Here is a 22,899-nt window from a genome sequence, read left to right as displayed (position 1 = left end):
CACTCCTGAGTCCCCTCTTCCCCTTCTACCATCTCCAGCCTATCTCCTCCCCACAAGTTCTGAGAGAAATTGGGAATCTCCTCCTTTTGCTCCCAACTTCTCACTCAAACTCTTCTTGGTTTCAACTTTCACAACTGAAAGGACAATCAATATTTCTTTTTAAACAGAGAAGACCTACTCAGCAGTCACCATCTTTGGCCACACACACACACACACTGGCTGGCAGAAGCTTCAAAACACCCAGGGAAGAGAGGAAGGGGTGTGATATCATCTTCCAGAGCCCGTGGGGGGAACATGATTCAAGCCATGGGTCTCTGAGGGGACTGGAGGGGCCAAGAGAACTTTGGACAGTGGGGTGGGGGGTGGAGTGGGACTGGGGCTTCCCTGGGTGGCCCTGGATCCTTTGTTTTATGAAACTCCAGGACCATGCAAGAGAAGATCATAAATAACTAAGTAGAACCTCATCTTTTTCTTTCCCCAACATTTTTATAGAATAATAATTGTTTAAAAATACCTTGCATTACAATTTTAAAAATCTTCTTGTAAGAACTTTGCATTCAGTCACATCAAGATTTTACAATTGACAGTCACACTCTGGTTGTTCTTTCTGAGGAGGACTCTGCTGTTGATCTCAGAGTTGCTTTCCCATAAGGAGATCTCTACGGCATTCACTATGGGCCTATCCAAGGGTTACCATCTCCTTAGACCTTCAAGGTTGGATCACCCTGACCATGGGTTTACAGAGTTGTGAGTGAGTGGTTTTCTTTTGATCTCAAGTAAGTAGTCATGTATGGATTTGAGAGTTGGACCGTAAGGAAAGATGAGCGCCAAAGAATTGATGCTTTTGAACTGTGGTGTTGGAGAAGACTCTTGAGAGTCCCTTGGACTGCAAGGAGATCGAACAGTCAATCCTAAAGGAAATCAGTCCTGAATATTCATTGGAAGGACTGAAGCTGAAGCTTCAATACTTTGGCCACTTGATGTGAAGAACTGACTCATTGGAAAAGACCCTGATGCTGGGAAAGATTGAAGGCGGGAAGAGAAGGGGACGACGGAGGATGAGATGGTTGGATGGCATCACTGACTTGACGGACATGTTTGAGCAAGCTCCAGGAGTTGGTGATGGACAGGGAAGCCTGGTGTGCTGCAGTTCATGGGGTCACAAAGAGTCGGACACAACTGAGTGACTGAACTGAACTGAAGAATAAAAGCATGATAGAAAAATATAGACTGTACACTTGACTTTAAGAAAAATGGCACTCAGGTAACACTGGCTTATTTTATTGATTTCCCAGAAAGCTTTCTCTTCATGTATTTTTTGTTTTTGAGTTCAGTTTATCTGCGGACAAAGCTAGTGCAGAATTGTCTTGTTTTTGTGTCTGGTTATGTTTAACAGGCCCCCAAAGTGCCTGCTAGCCGCCTAGAAAAATGGATTACTTGTGCCTCTGCTGCTTCTCCTGTTTCTGCTGGCTTGCTCTTTGAGAAGATGTTTTTATTTTCACTGGTGTCAAAGGGAGGTTAAGGCAGTAACAGCTCTCCACTCCTCTCCCCTCTACCAGGCAAGAGGGACCGAGTTAGGGTGGAAGACATTCAGATGGCCTGTAAGACCCCCATGAGACTGCATCCCCAGGCTTCCCAGAGCTGTGGGGATGCGACCGGCAGAAGGACAGCCAGCAGCACTGAAGCACTGGGCGCAAGACACTGATGTCATTGCCTAGGTCAAGGTTACTTTGGTTGTAGCTAAGTCATCCCAAAACAGCTTCGGCCAAGGTGGACCTTTATTATTAAAGAAAGAGATTTCAGAGCTCCCTGGATACTCTTTATTGCTCCCTCTTTCTCCAATCTTTCCTTCTCTCTCTCAGACAGTTTTCCACTGACTGATTCAAGCTAACCACCCCAGGCTGAGACCCGTGTGTTTTTCCCATCTCCAGGCTCCAAAGAGAGAATTGGATTGTCTTCGTTTAAATGAACCATGTCTGGGAGTGGAGTGGGGGGTGAGGGTGTCATTGTCGTGTATTAGAAAGATGGCTAAAACTGAGGGCTGAAAATATACCCTTAAGGTTATCTATTATTGAGCTTGTCCCTTCAAATTTTGGCTCCCTCCATGGTGACATCACTGTGGCTGTGATGGAACAGCTCAGACAACAAGAAATGGTATTCAGGTATTTTCCCTAGCCACCAGGGCTCTAGCTGATTCAACCACGAGTTGAAATAGCTAGTATATGTCATATACTATCCTAGGCTCTGAAGTCAGGAGTGTAAACCAGATACATATTGAGGCTCAGGATGACTCAGTTTATGTACTGAAACACAGTTAAACCCACAGAGTCCAAAATTAATTACACTTCAGTTCAGTTCAGTTCAGTCGCTCAGTCGTGTCCGACTCTTTGCGACCCCATGAATCGCAGCATGCCAGGCCTCCCTGTCCATCACCAACTCCTGGAGTTCACTCAGACTCACGTCCATCGAGTCGGTAATGCAAGCCAAATTATACTTTTTTGTTTTCCAAAAGAATTAAGAAATATTAATGGGGGAAAAAATTAAAACTCCTCAAAGCCTTCTAAAATCTCTTTTGTCTCTTTTCCCAGCATACAACAGATGCTCCAGAGGATCTTACTTGTCAAATTGCCTTTGAACTCCTTTTGATGCCTGGTTTCCTCCTACAGCTCAGGGCCTGTTTCTCTCCACCCTATGTTTCCAGGGTCATCCAAGCATTTTGTAACTTGGTTTCTAAAGACTAAATTCTTTTTCAGGGAGTAAGGAAAAAGGAAAATCTGAGTAGGTAAAGAGAAAATTATCTTTAGTTGGTTAGGGATGGGTGGAGAGAGAGAAAATACTGAAATCCTGTGTAATCACTAATCAAATTCATTTCACCTGTGGCCTGCCTTCACTAATCAGGGTTGTTTTAATTGTTGCCACAAAATACCTGTGTATCCTCGAAGTGGCATGTAGCCTAATAAGATGTTTACCAGAGCTGTTTTCTAGGAACTTGAAGTCAGCTGTGTCTAGTTTGAGCTGAGCAGGTTAAGACCACTGACTCTCCAACTGTGTGAGTGGCTTTTGTGAGTGTCAGCTCAGTGACCTTTTGATGTCAGAGGACCAAAAACTCCTCAGATTGTGCTAAGCGCCTCCATTTTGAGCATGCAGAGGCCTAAGCTTAGCTGCACCTGTGCAGAATGATGATTACTGAGCATTTCTTCACTTTCCCGCATGCTCCCCATGCTCCCTACACCCAGACTGCCCTGCTGCTATATTCTTTATCATATAAATACACCACACCTTGCAGATAAACCCTCTTTTTTGCACAAACCTCAGCATCTTGATATCTCAGCTTGCTGTGTCGGGCAAAATGAGCCTGGTTTGGCCACAATGCCTCCTTCATACAGAGACAAAAGGAACCAGGTACTTGCCTATTTGGTAAAGGAGTCTGAAAGGAAGGCAGGTCAGAGGCCAGCATGGCTTCTCTTGGGGTTTGGGGGGATGTATCTGGGAAAGTCACACAAATGTTTAAGGGTTATATCAAGATGAGTGGGACTTTCAGGAGGGGTGGAATTGAATTCAACACATGGTGAAAGCATAATGACTTTGAGACATAGCTTTATCGTTTCTGATTACAGATGAAAAAAATTAACTCAGGATAAACTGTAACTTGCACACCCATGATCACGCTATTGGTAGGTGGCAGAAGTAGAGCTGGAGTCCTTTTTGACTTGAAAGACCACATTTTAAACCTTGAACCATACTACTGCTCTTAACTGAAATACCTTTCTCCAGATTTTACCGGCTACATCCAGATCTTGGGTCTCAGACCACAGAACCTCACAATGTCATGTGGTGACATTGACTGGAGTCTCACTTCAGTGTATTGCTAGTTTCCATCTTACACACCTGGCCGTGACAAAATAGTAGAGATGTCTATCTTTCTCAAAAAACTGAACTAGAATTTGAGAGATTCATAGTGACTTGACAAGGAAACCCAACTCTCTCCTCACAGGACAGTTTCTCTGCCTTGCTGCCCAGAAGCAGCTCTGCCTAGGGACTTTTACACTCTTCCCACCCTCCAGGGCTGCCCCAGGAGAGCCCTCCTTTGAACTGAGCTGCTGAACATTCCAGACTGCTCTGGGAGAAGTGTGTTCTGATGAGTGGGGAAAGAATAGGACAAACCACATTTGAAGTATAGCTGTCAAAAGGCATCCATCCATCCATATGTTTGTTCATGACCTTTTCAGATTCTGATTTTTCTGATTAACAGCTAGGAAGCTTGCATGTCAATGCTGCAGTGGGGACTCTGCTCCATCTCCAATCTATAAATAAAAGCAGAGCTCCGTTCCCTGCCAACACATTGCCTGGGACAATGGCCAGGTTCCTGGGGGTGGGAATGTTATTAGAGGCTCAATAAATATTTGTTGAATCTTGAATAAATTCACCCCCTGAAACTCGCTAAGAAGTGGTAAATAGTCAGAAGTGAGAAAAAGTACCCTTATCCCAGGAGATTGATTTGGTTATTATATTAGAAATAGAATTGCAAATTAACATGCGCTTAGAGCTAGTTGGAAATCTGTCTATTAACCCAGATAAAATTCAACTTATTACAAATCTCTTCTTGCTATCCTTGGGTTAGGTTTTTAGGGGTTTTAATATAATGTATCTACAGGAATTCCCAGTCCAATGGTTAGGACTCACTCTTTCGCTACTGTGGACTAAGGTTCAGTCTCTGGTAGGGGAACTAAGTTCCCACAAGCATCCTATGCTGTGCTATGTGTCCGACTCTGTGCGACCCCATAGACGGCAGCCCACCAGGCTCCCCCGTCCCTGGGATTCTCCAGGCAAGAACACTGGAGTGGGTTGCCATTTCCTTCTCCAATGCATGAAAGTGAAAAGTGAAAGTGAAGTCGCTCAGTCGTGTCCGACTCTTAGCAACCCCATGGACTGCAGTCTACCAGGCTCCTCCGTCCATGGGATTTTCCAGGCAAGAGTACTGGAGTGGGGTGCCATTGCCTTCTCCGACAAGCATCCTAGCAAGGCCAAATAATAATAATAGTGTATCTACAAAATGGAAAGCTAGAAGAACTCCAAAGTCATCTAAAATTGATCTGAACAAGGAGATATGATATCGACCCTCAAGAAATGCATATGAGAAGTGCCAGATCATCCACATATATACTGTAATAAAGAAAACCAGGCCAATGGGAATTTGGAGGAATGAGATAATTTTGACCGGAGGTGGTAAGGGAAGAATATGTAGGGAGTGATCATCATTCTTTTGGGGAGGGCACACCCCACAGCACGTGGGATTTTAGTTTCCTGCCTGGGGATTGAGATCAAACCCATGCCCCCTCCAGTGGAAGCACAAAGTCTTAACTACTGGACCACCAGGGAAGAATGAGGTCCCTCATTCTTTTTTAAAGAAATATTTCTGAGCATCACCCAAGCTAGACACTGGTACTGGGATGAGCAAGATTCAGTTCCTGCCTCCAAGGAACTCGTGGTACTAGAAGAGCTGACTCAGCCAGTGGTTATGGTAATAGTTGATGCTTCTCTGTGTGGTGTGCAGGCAGGCCAGGTGGACAGGGGAGGGGCCCCCAACTGAACTAGCTAGACCACAGAGAAGGCTTTCTAGGGACTGTGTCTCTAGACCTGGACCTTGAAGAATGAGGCAGACAAAGATGAAGATGGATAATTTCAGGCAAGAGGAATAGCATGAAACTGCTTTGAAAAGAGAGAGGTTTGGTTTCGCTGCAGTGAGAGAGCTCAGCGATGAGGCCGTAGTACCTCGAAGGGTCCATCACAAAGGATTTTGCTGCTAGAACCACCACCCAGAGGTTGGAGGCAGGGAATGCTGTGAACACACCTGGCATAAGTGGAAAGTAATGAGAAGCAACTTGGCTTTGCCAGTGGAAAGGAATAAGACCAAGGAGAGACCTATGGATATTTTAGGTGGAATTTTCCACACGTTCTTGGGGGCAGTAAGTAGGTTCCAGCAGCTGAAAGTGGTGACTAATGCTGGGTGCCAAGGGCTGGGAGGAGGTTGAAATTTTCCCTGCTTGCACGTGAATGAGTTGGTCTGCCAAGTGCATGGATGCTGACAGAAGACATGTGGCTCCTGAGTCAGGACCATGGGTTGGGACCAAGGACTCGATTACTTGTATCAATAGCAGAATCCAGAGGGTCAGGACAGTCACACTAGTTCCAAGCCCCCAGGGGCTACACAAGTGGGTCTAGGTAGACACCCACAGCCACAGGGGGTGACACCCAGGAAAGGGACCCTGGGCCTGGGGAGCCCACCACCTTATAGCAGCCTGCTCCTTGAGAGAGACAGACATTATCTCATCCCCTGCTGGAGCTTGCTGAAAACATAACCTGGAGAAACCGCCTGGGAACAGCTAAAGAGAGCCCAAGGCCTTGGCAAGAGGTGCAGCGTGCCAGAGACCCTTGTGTCTTCCAACTGGGGAAAGGATGCTTTGCGTCAAATGTTGAAGGGCTGTGCATCCAAAATAAGCAGTTTGGAATTTGTGCTGTAGGTAAAGGGAAACCACTGTAACTTTTTTGGAATAACCAAGGACTGTTAAATTGGGGAACTTCATCTGGAAATGGGTGCAAGGCTGGAGCAGATGAAAGATATCCATACATTCCCAGACATCCTTTCCCAGGGAGGTAAGGTCTTTCTTGACACTGAGCAGGCTTTGTGACTGATTTGATGGGAGTAACACCTGGCGCTAGGAAACTGGCAGCTTCTATCTCCTCAATCTTGGGTCTCTCTCTGGGAGCCCAGAGCCATGTAAGACTACTCTGGGATTGCCGTAGAAAGGCTATATCTAGGCCCTCCAGCTCCAAGCCAGCTCTGCTCAGTGCCAGATCTGTGGGTGAAGCTGTCTTGGACCTTCCAGAGGGGCCTGTCTGCCAGCTGTGAATTCCCGAGTGACTTCAGTGGACATCACGTGGAGAAGAAGAGTCACCCAGCTGAATCCTGTTCAAATGCAAACACAATCTTAAGATGTAAAAAAATGATTGTTTGAAAAACTGAGTTTTATAGAAGAGGCATATCTTGTTTTATTTGTTGCATTTTGTCATGCTTCACAGATACTGATTTTTTTTTTAATTGAAGCTTTGTGGTAACTCTGCATTGAGCAAGTCTATCAGTACCATTTTTCCAACAGCATTTGCTCTCTTCATGTCTGTGTCACATTTTGTTAGTTCTCACAGTATTTCAGACTTTTTCATTATTGTGCTCTGTGATCAGTGACCTTTGTTACTATTGAGAAAAGATTATGACTCACTGAAAGCTCAGATGATGGCATTTTTCAGCAATAAAGTATTTTAAATCAAGGTATGTGTTTTTATAAAGAACACAATGCTAGTCACACTTAATTGACTACAGTATAGTGTAAACATGACTTTTGTATGCACTAGGAAATGAAAAAAATTCATGTGACTTGCTTTATTGCAGTATTCTTCTTACTGCAGTGGTCTGGAGCCGAACACACAGTATCTCTGAGGCTATGCCTGTAGGTGTTAAGCTGTAGATGAGATTGGAGGCAAGGAGTCCAATAGAGTCTATACTAAACTGGAAGGAGATAAGCAGGGCTTGCTTTAGAAAGCCAGTGGAAGCAAGAGTCCTTAAAGAGATACAGTGGAGGTGCTTAGTTGAATAAGCGCCAAAACCTTCAACAGAGCCATGTCAGAGCACTACCTGCTCCTCTGATGAGGGTGCAACACACACATCCGTGGGCCTTTGTTAATCTGTGTCCTTGGGTTTGGCAACCTTCTCTCCAGCTGCATCTTTTAAGACTTAGGTTAAAAGTCAATTCCTTTTGTGCAGTCATTTCCTGAAAAAGTATTCGTTGCTTCCTCCTCTTTCCCCAGATTCCCCAGGTGTGCCTCTGGTGTGGGACTTGCTGGCCGCTGGCTGTGAGCATCTATCTCCCCCATGGACTGGTGTTCCTTCAGGTAAAATTCTGTGCTCTTCCATTTCCATGTCCTCAGGTGCTGGTTTCCAGTCTCAAGGCCTGGGTGTTTGAGGCACATAGTAGGTGATCGACACATGATTTGCAAACAAAATGTTGGTTGAGTTTCTGGAATAGAATGTAAAGTTCTATGGTTCTCTTGTTTCACATTCAGGTTGAAGTTTTTGTTTCTGGACACTGTTTTCTTGTGAAAAATACTGATGTCTGGCTCCTACTCTCAGGCTTCTGATACAGTTGGTCTGGGTTGCAGGTCTGGGCTGCAGCTTGGGCACTGAGAGGTTTAAAAGTTGCTCAGATGATTCCAGCACGCAGTCAGGGCTGAAATCATGATTGTGATTCAATCTCCATTCCTGAGATCACTCTTCAATCTCTTAGTCTCTCCTCTCACCAGGATGAAATGTGTGTTCTTCATTAAACCAGCTAGGGGAGGGCCTGCCCAAAGGGCAAGGGTCCAGAGAAAAATGCCTGCAAGAACTTAAGGATAAAGACCCTGAGAGTGAGCACATGTGTGTGTGTGTACATGTATATACATATATATACATATAGTGTACTCTCATGATAACAGCTGTAGCCATGTGGCAAGACTTGGCCATGGATGGCTGGGAGGAAGGAGGGAGCAAGGAGAGTGAAAGTGACCAGCTCTGGAAACTAGGAAGGTTGCTTGAGGCCTCTTTTCATCCGTGCTGCCACCTGAGACCCCTCTTGAAAACTGCCTATCCAAACAGGCTGGCAGTATGATTAGGCAGTGTGGCAGGATTTGAGAGCTTGGTTTGTAGAGTAATCCAGTTCCGCTCCAGGAATTGGCCTTTCTATCTGTGTGACCTTGGCTACTGACTTAACCTCTGTGAGCCTCAGTTTCCTTACACACAAAATGTATATTTTAATAAGGTCTTTGAGAAGATTCAATGAGGTTATAGTTATAAAATGTGTATTTATAAAAGGCTTGGTACAAGCATGCAGTGAGAGCTAAGTAAACACAAACTGCTAGAATCACGGTCGTCTTCCTGTCCCTATCTTTTTTCTCTCATATACACATTCTAGCATTTTAGACCTCTTTTCTTTCGCAGTTCTAAAACCTCCAATTGGACAGTGCAGTGGGCCAGGGCACTTGTCCTCCAGGAGCTGTGGGTGTGGGTTGCTGAGGGCTAAGAGGTACGCCCCTTTCCTCCAGAATTGTCCTCAGCCCAACAGGAACCACTTCTCCCAGGGGTATCCACCAACCCTCCCTCCCCCACCAAACCCATCTAATGCCCAACAGAGACACAAGCATGGCCTCTTTGTCATGGTGAAGTCAACTCCATGCTGCAACTTACTCCAGAGCGCCCCATGGGAAGGCTGAAGCCAGACGCCAGCTGAAGTCATATCACCTGCCTTACCTTCCTTCCCTCTCTCCCTTTGTTGTGAAAGCATCCCCCCAATAAAGCAAGTAAATCAGCCCTGAATATTGATTGGAAGAACTGATGCTGAAGCTGAAGCTCCAATACTTTAGCCATCTGATGCAAAGAACTGACTCATTGGAAAAGACCCTGATGCTGGGCAAGATTGAAGGCAGGAGGAGAAGGGGACGACAGAGGATGAGATGGTTGGATGGTATCACTGACTTTGTAGACATAGGTTTGAATAAGCTCCGGGAGTTAGTAATGCAGAAGCCTGGCGTGCTGCAGTCCATGGGGTCACAAAAAGTTGGACATGACTGAGCAACTGAACAATGACAACATAATAAAGCAAGTGCACTGAATCCCTGCCTTAGGCTCTTGGAAGATTTTGGGAGCATGGCCTATGGCTGACAGTCTGCATAATTCTCTATTGAGGCTTCCCCTCAGACACTGTCAAGCCTTCCCTCCATGCTGTGCGGCCTGATAGGGAACCTTTACTCTCAGGCCAGGAGCCTGGGTCTCTGATATGGGAAGGGGAAACAGGTTCCTACTGGAACGGGAAAGGCATTTAAGTAACACTCAAACCATAAAGCACTCGACTTTTCATCTGGCTTCTGCAGATCATATATGTATGTCACCTGTGACCCTCTCTGCCTTGTGGAGTTGTTGCTCTGTGCTTTTCTGCTCTGCCCTCCAACTGGGCTCTGAGCATCCGTGGGACAGGAACTGCAGCTGAGTGGTTTCTGTACCCCCCAGCACTCAACATGGGCCTGCATACAGTAGGTGTTCAGTAAACATTTGAGGAATTTGGAATGAAAAACATGTACAGCCAAGATCAGCAAAGAAAGCAGACAGCAGGGACCCACCAAGACTTGGGCCTGCCAGGTAAGATGGAAGATCCCAAAAAGCAGCAGCTGTTAACCCCTGGGTGGAGTCACAATGCTGCGAGCACCCTGTAGGCTCTCATTTAGCTCTTAAACCTTCTGTGGCACATTTTTACCATCTCCATTTTACTGGTGAGGTCATTGAGACTCAGAAAAATAAGTAACTTGACCAATATAAAGAGTGGTGGAGTCAGATTTCAAGCCCTTGTCTGGCTGTAGTCTTTCCGTGATCACAGGATCTGAAATGACATCCTAGAGTTGCTCTTCTGGGAATCTGTATCCCTACTCATGCTTGAGCTAGAAAGGACCAGCTGGTGGCTGAACTGGAGGCAGCCTGCTAAGGTGGCTGGGTGGAGGTGGAGAAGGAGTTTAGATATGAATCCACTCTTTTACTGGGGAACCACAGAGTTAGGAGCATTGCAGCATGGTTCTAAGGAGTCAGGCTTCAGAGGCCAGGCTGGTGCAATGGACTGTCCAGAAAAGGGTACCACCGGGCCAGATGCCCGATTTGCTCAGACCTCCTGGCTCTGGGCAGAAGGGAGCCCCAGGCACTGAGCTGTGTGACTCTCCCTGGGCTCCATTTCTCATCAATCAAGAGAGCAGGGTGACTGGAAGTTTTATTCCAGCTCCAAGTCCCCAATTCTCAATCAGTGAAAGGTCCGATGTTTCCCATCCCTCTTTGCTCCTCTCTGTGTAAATCCTGGGCTCCCGACCAGTGATCAAGTCCTTCATCCCAGCCAAGGCGACAGAAAGCCTGACTTTCTCAGCCCTGAAAAATGCTGACAGGCTGTTCTCCAGGCACCCCTCCACAGGGAGCATTGACAAGAGCTGGAAGAGGAGACTGGCACAGGAGCCTTCTAGAGTTCCACAAAGGACCTCTTCTCTTTCCCAGGCATGATGACAAATACCGCTGCTCCCTCTGGCTGTAAGGGCAGGGGGTGTAGACAAGGCTCCCATGCCTGGGCTCTTAGAAAAACTGCAAGCAAAGGAAAAAAAAAAAAAAAACTGCATGGACTTTTGGCTGTGCTTCTTGACTTGATGCCAAATAACCACAGGGTTCAAAATTACATCACTATTGACTATCTGAGTAATTTCTGTTTGACCGTCTTGCAAGAATAGCTACCTTGGCAACAGATTATTATCAGTTCCTTAATGACTTGTGCAGAGGAGCAGTTTCCTTTATGCTGAAAACCGGTGGCCTTAAAGTTGGATCTGGCCAGCTGCCCCATCCTGGGTCTCTGAGTGGATTGCATGGTATTGAGAAATGGAGCTGGGTTTGACAGCCTGCTTTGTCTGTAAAGTGGCAAGGACCAGGCCAGTGGGGCTGGGATTCCCAATGTTACCCCTCTCACCCTCAGCATTGGATTCAGCCGAGCCTCTGGGATGCTCAGCTCTGGGGAGGGTCTGATATGACACACCCCCACCTCATGCTGGACCATCCTTCTGAAGCCACCGGGGGCCCTGTTCCTCATACTTCCACTCTCCTTTGCCTTTTGCTCGGCTCACCAGACACCATTTGTTGGCCTCTGTGCTTCAGATGAATTAAGCAGAAAGTGGGAAGGAAGCTGAAGATAAAGAAACGATGTTCAGAAAGTTGAAGTGACAACACAGCTGCTAAGTGGTGAGGCTGGGATTTGAACCTAAGTCTGTGTCTCCCTGACCCCTGACCTTCAACAGGGGTCAGTGAGGCTGTCTCAGTGAGAGCTAGTAGAGCCCAGAATGTGCCTTAAAAACAAAAAAGCTATGTAACAGCAACTATTCACACACTTTTGATCACACAAAGAATCACAAATGTTACGAAATAAATTAGTGATGTTTGGCCATGTACTGTGAGTCTGAGGCCCTCTGACAACAACATAAGCTTAGAGGGACTGAGCTGCCCTGCTCTCATTTCCTGACTTTGATCTTGGGCTTCAGGGAGGGAAAAGCTTTCTGACGCTGGCAGACCTTCCTACAGTCTCCCAAATACTTCCTTCAGGTAGTAGAAGGGCTGCCCAGGCCAGCTTCCCCATCATCTATCTTGAAGAAAAGGAGGCAAAATTCAACCCTCTAACTTTAGGGGAAGAAAGTCAAAGGGGATTAGAATTATTGGAGGCTAGCTCTTTTGATGGGGAAGGTGATGGCACCCCACTCCAGTACTCTTGCCTGGAAAATCCCATGGATGGAGGAGCCTGGTGGGCTGTAGTCCATGGGGTTGCGAAGAGTCGGACACGACTGAGTGACTTCCCTTTCACTTTTCACTTTCATGCATTGGAGAAGGAAATGGCAACCCACTCCAGTGTTCTTGCCTGGAGAATCCCAGGGACGGGGGAGCCTGCTGGGCTGCTGTCTATAGGGTCACACAGAATCGGACACGACTGAAGCGACTTAGCAGCAGCAGCTGTATTGAGGGGTGCTACAGTTTATACACATAATCTCATTTCTAATTTACCATGTCACCCATTTTGCAGATCAGAACATGGAGATTCAGAGAAGGCAAAGAATGTAGGTTAAAATAGTTAAACTTTTATTGTTTATAGCAGGCACCAATTTTTTTTTTTTTTTAGAGAGGAAATGTCTTTATTTGCTTAGATACCTTTATAAACACTCTGGGTGGGAAGTAAGGCCAGAAGGGCAGGAGCCTCAGCTAGGATAACAAAGCAGAGGCCAAGCTCCCCTCCCTGGGGTAGGGGGCAGGGACTGAGTGCAGAAGGATGGCAAGAGGATCAGCAAGATGCCAAGAGAGCCTGGGGATAAGTGACTCCAAGTGCCTAGGAAAAATCTCCAGTTAGGACTGACTTTGTGGTGCTCCCCAAACCTGCTTGAAACCTTGCTAGGGAATTCTTATGAGTGGGGTTTGTTTGCAGGAACTGTAGAAAAGGGTATATCGTTGTCTGCTCCCATGTGATAATAAGCAGGTTCCACCAGTGTGGAATCAGGACCCTAGAGCCCAAGGTGGCCCCGGGAATGGGAGATTCAAGCTCCTCCACGTGCAGTACTGACATCGGCAAGAATCCTGCAGGGGGCATAGCCTTCTCTCGATGGCAGGAGAGATCTAAGCAGACCTCAGGCCAGTGGTGTGCTGGAGCTGGCCTCACTGCAGAACATCCCTTCCCAGAATCCCACTCAGTGGTCCGTCTTAGCTTCACTTTTGCCATGGTAGGAGGACTTGCACCAAGGAAAATGGCAAATGCTATAAATCAGGGCTTTCTTTTTTTCCTTTTGATAGCTTATTGTTGGACATTTACCAGAACACCCCTGCTTAATGCAGATCAGGAGAACTTTTGATCTGCTTACGTTCTCTTGCCAGGTTGCTCAAATGTTGAAGGAAGGTTAGAGGTTGCAAGTTCTAAAGGCAAGATTCGTGGACTGTTCTCATTTCTGAATTATGAGGGAGTTCTGACCAGAGTGGCACCATAGAATGAGAGCTTGTAGGTTTAAAGAAGGAGGAGGGGGAAACACTACAAATATTAATAATTGCCTTTTGCATGTGAGACTGAAATACTCCTCAGCAATAAAATGGAGTAAACTATGGATACATGCTATAATTATGCTGAGCAAAAGAAACCAGACAAAATATGACTGGACTTGTATGAGATTCTAGAAAATGAGAGTAAATCTGTAGTGACAGAAAACAGGTCAGTGGTTGCCTGTGGATGGGGAATGATGGTCCATAGAGGTAGGGATGGATGGTTGGGTGGTTGCGAGAGATTACAAAAGTGTACGAAGAAATTTGGAGAAAATAATAGATATAGTCACTATCTTGCTTGTGGTGATGGTTTCATGGATGTATACATGTTCAGATTTATGAAATGGTTTGTTTTTTTGGGCTTCCCTGGTGGCTCAGATGGTAAAGTGTCTGCCTGTAATGTGGGAGACCCAGGTTCGATCCCTGGGTCGGGAAGATCCCCTGGAGATGGAAATGGCAACCCACTCCAGTATTCTTGCCTGTAGAATTCCATGTATTGAGGAGCCTGGTAGGCTACAGTCGACAGGGTCGCAGAGTCAGACATGACTGAGCGACTTTGCTTTGTTTTCTTGAGGACCACTTTCATATCTTTTGTGTGTGTGAATTGTCTTTTCATATTCTTTCCCAGCTTTCTGGGTTTTGGTCCCTCCGTATTTAAAAGTAATTTATGTATTAAGATTCAGAGAAGGCAATGGTAACCCACTCCAGTACTTTTGCCTGGAAAATCCCATGGATGGAGGAGCCTGGTAGGCTGCAGTCTATGGGGTCGCTAAGTCGGACACGACTGAGCGACTTCACTTTCACTTTTCACTTTCATGCATTGGAGAAGGAAATGGCAACCCACTCCAGTGTTCTTGCCTGGAGAATCCCAGGGACGGGGGAGCCTGGTGGGCGCCATCTATGGGGTCACACAGAGTCGGACACGACTGAAGTGACAACAACAACAACAACGATGTATTAAGGTTAGTAACCACTTGTCCCTTGTCTATGTTATATGTTGCAAATGTGTCCTCCCAGTTTGTTAGTTGACTTTGAACTCTGTTTACAATGTATCTTGTCATGCAAAACTTTTTGTTTTTATGTCATCAAATTTATCAATCTTTTCTTGCCTCTGGATTTTAAACCATAGATAACTTTATTTCTATGTCAAGGTTATAGAGAAATTCACCCATATTTGCTTCTAGTAATTGTATGGCTTCATTTTTTATGTTAAGATCTTTCATTCGTTTGGATTTTATTCTTGTGTGTGGTATAAGATACGGTACTAATATGATTTTTCGCGTATGGTTACCTATTTGTCCTAGCATTATTTCTTAAAAACTCTATCTTGACTCCAGTGATTTGAGAGATGGCTCAACTCCATTTGAGGGAATAAAGTAATAAAACACTATTTGCTAACATTTTCCCCAGGATTTACTGTGTTAAGTATATAACTTATAAAACTATAAGCACTGTCTCATTTAACCTTCACAATCCAATTAGGCAGTTAATATCAATAACCCAAATTTATAGATTAACAAACTGAGGCTCTAAAAGGTACGTGGTTTAACAAATGTCACAGAGCTGATGAAATAAAAACCCAGATCTGACTCTTACCCATCCTCTAGGAAGACTTAACCTGGAAATTAGGCCATCCTACTCTTAACCTGTGTATCTATATCAAAACCCATTTTCTGGAACTCATAGCTGTTATCTCAGGCCACGTGCATTTTAGCTAAGATCGTATTGTTGGTCAGGTTAATTGGTGTATTCTTGAGATGAGTGAAGACAGCCCTCTTGTTTAGAACAGCAGACTATGAACCCCTCAGACCTACTAAGAGCTTGCCTATCAGTATGTTTATTCTAGCAGGGTAGGGTAGACAAAGACAAACAAGAAAGTATCATGAATGATAAGTGCTTTAATGAAAATAAAACCAGGTGCTGTGATGGAGAGTGGCCAGGTGGCTCTTTAGATGAGTGATTGGGGAAAATCTCCCTGAGAAACTTGCATGTAAGCTGGAGTCTGAGAGACAAGAAAGGGCAGGCCATGGGCATATGTAGAGGAAGAGTGTCCCAGGCAGAGGGACAAGCAAATTCAAAGGCCCTGAGTCAGGACCAGGCTTGATGCACAGGAAGAATAAAATGAAGGCCAGCATGGTTGGAGTAAAGAGGAAGGGACATAATAAGAGAAATCAGAGCACAATCCATGTCATGCAGGGTGTTGTGGCCAGGATACAAAGTTCCTTTGTGTAATAGGAAATCGTGGGTGGCTTAAATCCAAGGAATGGCGTCAGTTCGGGTTTTTGTAGATACAACTCTGGAAGATCTGTAGAGAATGGACTGTGTGAGGCTAGAATCTGGGGGGACAGTTAGGGCTTTTGTTGGAATCCAGGCTAGAGATGGTGAGGACCTGGGTTACGGTGCTAGCAGTGGAGATGGAAAAATGTCTCAAGACTGAGTCAACAGGAATCCTTAAATGAGTGGGTGTGAGGGGAGAGGGACAGTTAGTGGGTGGGTGCTGGTGGTGCTTGCCACCATCAGATGGGGTGGGCTGGGGGGCAAGTATGTTTAGGGAGGGTGGGAAAATCAATAGTTCAGTTTGAACTTGTCAAATCTGGCATGCTGACTGGATATCAAAGTGGGCAGATAGACATGAATTTGGATTTGGGAAAAGAGGAGGAGCTGCAGACGCACATACGAAAGTTGCTGTCAAGAGTATTTAAAGTTATGAATTGAATGAGTTTATCCAAAGTGATGACAAACCTAGACAGCATATTAAAAAGCAGAGAGATCACTTTGCTGACAAAGTCTGTATAGTCAAAGCTACGGTTTTTCCAGTAGTCATGTACGGATGTGAGAGTTGGACCATAAAAAAGGCTGAGCACCAAAGAATTAATGCTTTTGAACTGTGGAGCTGGATAAGACTCTTTAGAGTCCCTTGGACAGCAAGAAGATCAAACCAATCAATCGTAAAGGGAATCTACCCTGAATATTCATTTCTCTCATTCTCCATCATGGAAGGACTGATGCTGAAGCTGAAGCTCCAATACATTGGCCACCTGATGTGAAGAGCCGACTTGTTGGAAAAGACCCCAGTGCTGGGAAAGATTGAAGGCAGGAGGAGAAGGCGTGACAGGGGATGAGATGGTTGGATGGCATCACCAGCTCAATGGACATGAGTTTGAGCAAGCTCTGGGAGACAGTAAAGGACAGGGAAGCCTGGCAGTGCTGCAGGCCATGGGGTCACAAAGAGTCAGACACGACTTAGTGACTGAACATCAACAAATCCAAGGGAGGCATGTAGGTAAAAAGAGGGCCCAGGACTCACAGCAAAGCACAGAGACTGGGCTATACTTAGCTCACCCCAAGACTGAGGAGACAGCCTGACTGGGGGAGAGGCCCTGTGTGGAGCAGTGTGAGGAAATCAATGGGAGACGCAGGAGGGTCAGTTAAGGATGACCCCGAAGCACTAGAGAGGTTGACCCATGTGGAGAAAAGTGGGATTCACAGTTGAATTTGAGGCTGGAAATGGCCTGAAGCGAGGGCATCTGAGCAGGTGAGTCTGTGCCAGGGCTGCGGCAGCATCTCAGGAATGGGGCCAGGTAAGAGGATTGCCTTCAGAATGAGACACTTCAAAGGAAAATTTATAGAATTTGTGAATTAAAGACCTTTCTCTCAGTCCTCCATGGCTCTAGTAGTCCAGGACTAAAACCAGTCTCTGCCCCAACCCCGGGTCCTCTCCATCTCCTTGTAGTAATACCTTACTGCAAACACCTGACCACAAAGGTATGTGCAGAGGGGGTATTTGAGTCTACACGGAAGGAGCCAGCTCTGCAAGTCATTGGGGAAGGAGCATTTCTGGCAGAGGGAATAACAACTGCAGGAAAATGAATGTGTAGGGAAAAAGGCATTCTGGCTGCCGGACAGAGAATGCGATTTTAAACATTCAGTGGGGGAGCAGTGGCTAAATCTGCCGAGAGGAGTGTTGGCAGAAGGTGGGGATGGGAAATTCTGCTACTTTCAATATAATCATTCAAATCTGGAGACTATCACTTCTGAAAAAGGAATTCCATCTGTGCTTTCCTTACAGGAAGGCCAGTCTTTGAACACCAACCTCCAATGTCAGTGCAGCTCTGAGACCAAGAGTGCTTTTTGGAGCCAGACCACCAGGGTTGGACTTCTGACCCTAAAAGTGCCCTGGATATGCAACCTTAAAGCAAGTCATCTATTTTCTCCAGACCTCAGTCTCCTTATCTATAAAGTGGGGATAATAACAATCCCATCTCAGGATAGAATGAGATAGTTAATGTAAATATTATAATCACTTAATACATATTAGCTGGGCTTCCCAGGTGGTGCTAGTGGTAAAGAACCTGCCTGCCAACGCAGGAGACATAAGAGACATGAGTTCAGTCCCTGGGTCAGGACATCTCTTGGAGGAGGGCATGGCAACCTACTCAAGTATTCTTGCCTAGAGAATCCCATGGACTGAGGAGTCTGGTGGGCTATAGTCCATAGGGTTGCACAGAGCTGGACATGACTGAAGTGACTTAATAAACACGAATGTACACATTAGCTATTTTAATAGTGATCCCATTGAGAGATAAGTAGAAAGCTTCTACAGATAAGTAGAAAGCTTGTCCTATATGTTTGTCTCAAATGGTTTGTCCCTGTATGTCCCAAACTGTTCAGATTCTGTGTTAGACAAATTCTCAGTGTTATGAGTAATCTCTAAACCCTTGTAATAGTGTGAGTGTTAGAAGTGAACTTTGTTGTGGTAAAAAATTTCCCCTTGCTTTTAACTGCTTTAAAGGAAAAGATGACAGAGTAGGGCACGAGGAGCCAGGAGTGGGCAAAGGAGAGGGATGAGGTGATTCTGAGTGACTGTTGACTGTCGATGTCTCCATCAGCAATGAGGGATCAGAAATGACAGGCTATTCCCATGTGGCCTCAGCCCCATCACTGACCGGGAGCACCATAAAACTCTGAAAAGGGTAACAAATGGCAGTCAGGAAGGATTTTTGACAGAAGAGCTAATTCCTCGGCAGAATCTGAATTGTCAAAAGATGAAGGCACAACAGGAAGCAATGAAGTGACCCTTGCGTTCAAATGAGGGAGTAGTCTGGCATCCCTGGATTTCACATTAAGAAATCAGGCCTTTACCCCAGACTGCAATGAGATGAGTAAAATGCAACCTGCCGAAGAGTGTGATACACAGAAACATAGGGCTACTCCATTTCTTTTTTTTTTTTAACTTTAAAAAAAAATTGGAGTATAGTTGATTAATAATGCTGTTAAGTTTCAGGTATACAGCAAAGTGATTCAGTTATGCACATATCTATTCTTTCTCAAACTCTTTTCGCATTTACGTTTAAGTTGTTACATAATACTGAGCAGAGTATTATGAGCAGAGCAGAGTAATACTGAACAGAGTATTACTGTCAAGAGTATTACCCTGACAGCACAAGCTTCTGATCAGCAATTTAAATCAGTAGTGGCCCAAACTCAAGTTTTGCAGGCTCTTGGTGGATGAGCTTCTTCTCATGCCCCCAGTTTTTGTATAAAATCAGTCAGACCTCTGGGCTTCCAAAAAACCTTTACCCTTGTCAGATCTCCCAGTCATGGTTATGTAATGAAGTGGAGAAATCTTATTTCTCAGGCTTCTTCTTGGAGAAAATACTGTACACGTGGAAAGAAATGGTTTGCCCTGCCTCTTGGAAGGGAGGGTAAGACCCCGTGGACATGACCAAGTGCTGAAGGTTGTTGCTGAAGTCAGAGGGACCAGAAGAGTTCCTCCTGAGAGGGGAGGGGAGGAGGATGAGGGAAGGAGTGAGCGTGGAAGTCAGTTCTTGCCCCACATACTTTAATATTTACTCAAGGGGCTAACCTTAGGCCATGCTTGGTGCAAGTGGGCTACCAGTTTTACAGGGTAGAAGGTGGTGAAGGGGTTGAGCATTGTCATGGATGATTCAGGCAAAACAGAGGCAGACAGACCCTGAGCTGGAGGGGCAGGAGCGGCAGGGAGGCCTTGCTGGAGTCTGGATTACAATTATCCACAGGTCACCCCCCACCACCCCCACCATTAGCTCTCCTATATGCGTGTGAAGCCCAGCTCAAGAGTCTGAGCTTGCAGAGAGATGTTTAGACAGGCCTGGCTGCCTGGAGCCAGTTGTGGTGACTATAATATTATCATCCACTATTATCAGGAGGGCTTTGTACTTTCCCGTGGCTCTTGGCTAATCAGAATCCTATTTGCTTCAAGTTAACACTCCCACTTAAAAGCAAACTTCCAGTGCACCCCAGAGCCGTGTAGAACACACTGTTTGGATTTGAATTAGGACTGGTGTCATTGATTCAGTGAGGTTTTCAGACCAACTTTTTTCCAAGGGCTTCCAAGGCCCTGTCAACCTTTCGTTGGCTGTGCCTCCCCAGAACATCAACTCAAAGCACATCCTCCAATCGCATCCAGGTAACCACCACCTGGTCCTAGTCACTGATGTCAGTCAATGAGGATTTAGAATCCCAGCTTGGTCATGTATGTATATGTTTGTATTTGTAAAGTATTATTTACCTAATATAAATATTTATGAGCTTTTTTAGTGCTTGCTTCTTTTTTCTAGTCACATTTCATACTTGAATCTCAGTGTTCGCTTCACTCCAAATGAGGCAATGCAGTTCAAATGAGGGATGGCACTTGAGTGGCAACTAAGGAAGAAGTCACAATGTAGGGACACAATTCCCCTTCTCCTTTGATCATTCCCGTTTCCCCCAAATCCTTCCAGCAGGTAGGACATGGACAGCTGAAAAGAGATTCATGTTTGACACAGGTTTCTAATGTCAAGTGTGTGCCTGCTTAGACTTGTCCAACACTTTGCGACCCCTTGGACGGTAGCCTTCCAGGCTCCTCTGTCCATGGGATTTCTCAGGAAAGAATATTGGGGTGGGTTGCCATTTTCTCCTCCAGGGGATGTTCCTCACCCAGGGGTTGAACCCACGTCTCCTGCGTCTCCTGCTTTGACAAGGGGATTCTTTACCACTGAGCCACCTGAGAAACCCTAGGGGTGTTTCTAATACCTACCTAGAAGTACGTGGAAGGAGCTGTTTTGGAATAAAGAGTTTTCTTGCTGAGTTTCCAGTTACATAGAAAGTCAGACTTGCTTGAGCCCCAGGCCTGGGGCAGAAGTGAAAATGACTAGAGAAGGAGGCATGTCCTTTTGCAGATCAGATATGACTAGTCTGAGTTCTATGAACCTAGAAATAAAGGAAATCCACAGGTAGTTTCCAGAGGGCAGAAAGAGAAGCAAGACTCCAACCCAAGCGTATGGGATTGGTGGGAAAACTTGGTTTAAATTTGATAGCATCTTCCTGAGGCTGAACATGGAAACAATTAGCATTTGAGGTAATCAGGCACCTGGTGGGTAGAAGCAATGTAATATGGTGGCAGGATAGGACCAAGAAGAGAGCGAGCCAGTAGGGGCCTCCTCGTGGTTAGAATGTGGCTGACAGTCTGTAGGGACAATGGGTAGACTCTGACCGTCAAGTTTTAAAGTTTTCTTTTTCTGCACTGTAATCCTCTTTGTTTTTGTAAATTAATTAATTTACTTTAATTGGAGGCTAACTACTTTACAATATTGTAGTGGTTTTTGCCATACATTGATGTGAATCAGCCATGGGTGTACATGTGTCCCCCATCCTGAACCACCCCCTCCACCTCCCTCCCCATCGCATCCCTCAGGGTTGTCCCAGTGCACCAGCCCTGAGCACCCTGTCTCATGCACTGAACCTGGACTGGAGATCTATTTCACACATGGTAATTGTAATCCTCTTTTGTCACTCTAAATCTTCAGTAAAGTTTGCCGAATCCAAATGTCTTGTGTCAATTGTGTTTGAGAGAATAAAGAAAGGGACCTATTCCTTAGGCATATTCTTAGGGGTGGGGCTGACCTGGAAGATGGGCTCAGTTGGAGGAGCCTAAATCGTCAACAGATGTTTAGGGAGTCAGGGAAAGTGTGGAGCAGTGGTCCAGTGAGAGAGGTGACAAGCAAACCTCAACCACAGACATTCCTGTTTTCCCTTTTGACTTCTCACTCCCTCTCCCCATCACCTCATCCTCCTTGTCTCTTTTAATTTATACTCCATTTTATTCTCTCCTTAAAGAAGGAAGATGCTAGATATTAGTCAAAGTAACTTTGACAAAATCTGGAAGCAAACTCTGGGCCCCCATTTCTCTTCATTGTGCTACATGGTCTTGGTGGTTGCCTTGCTGCTGAAACAGTCCAAGAGTTGATGCTGATTTTGTAAGAATAAATAGTTGTGGTTCAAATAAATCTCTTGCTCAGTTTTTGCAATCTGGAGATTTTGCCACATAACTGTCCCGATGCCAGGAATTCATACCCCTGAGGCTTTCCTCTCATCATTTAAGATTTTTTAAGAAGATAATTTAGCTCAGCGCTGGTTGCCAGATTGACAGTCTTAAAAACAAGAGGTGAAATCCAATCTGGACATAGCCTGCGCCCACTGTCTATATTTAGGTAAAAGATTACTCACCCATATGGTCAGCTAGGAATAGAGCATTACTGGGGCTGGGGGTGGGGTAGAGACTTAAAACAGCCTTGACCCTAAATCTCCTGCTCTCAGTTGGGGGTGGGGAGGGTCAGTGGTTGGTGGCTGGAAGGGACAGGAATTGTTCAGGGTTTAGTGGGGTGTGCAATGCAAGAGTTTCCCAAAACCAATCCAGCATTTTGCAGTGTGATAAAAATAATCTTTCCTTCTAAAAATAGCCCTCTTAGAAACCAGAGGCCTGGATTTAATTGCAGTCACTTTATAGTGACCATGTACCAAGGTACCAAGGCCCAAGCTGGTCCTTTGCAATATTATCTGCTGTAACCCTGCTCCAACCCCATGAAGCAAGTATTTCTTTCCCCACCACAAAAATGAGCACATTAAAGGTCTGAGAAGGAATTGAAAGCCAGCGTATCACTTAACCTCAATTGTTTACATTTTCTTCAAATCTCCTAGGCTGGAAGTTCCCAAACCTGGTTGCATATCAGAATAAATGAAGACACTAAAAAAAAAAACAACACAAATTCCTGAGATTTACCCCAGTCCTGGTAAATCATGGTTTTGGGCAGGGACAGTAAGTTTCCAAGGTGATTTGGTTGCACAGTCCTGCTGTCCAAGATTCAGATGGCGACCGGGCCATGCCAGGAGTGCTTGGGGAATTCCAGAGTGCCACCTCCATGTTCTTC

At 45.5% G+C, this 22,899-nt stretch overlaps 1 long non-coding RNA gene across 1 annotated transcript; it reads left to right on the top strand.

Moving 5' to 3' along the window:
- The first annotated feature begins 3,023 nt into the window (after positions 1-3,023).
- On the top strand, positions 3,024-9,632 carry LOC129658561 (uncharacterized). The gene is made up of 3 exons (XR_008717412.1): positions 3,024-3,402; positions 7,864-7,947; positions 9,223-9,632. It is a non-coding gene; the product is annotated as an uncharacterized LOC129658561 (long non-coding RNA).
- Positions 9,633-22,899: the final 13,267 nt, after the last annotated feature.

Source organism: Bubalus kerabau, chromosome 8 (genome assembly GCF_029407905.1).
Source record: "Bubalus kerabau isolate K-KA32 ecotype Philippines breed swamp buffalo chromosome 8, PCC_UOA_SB_1v2, whole genome shotgun sequence".
NCBI lineage: Eukaryota > Metazoa > Chordata > Mammalia > Artiodactyla > Bovidae > Bubalus > Bubalus kerabau.
This window is presented reverse-complemented; position numbering and strand designations above follow the sequence as displayed.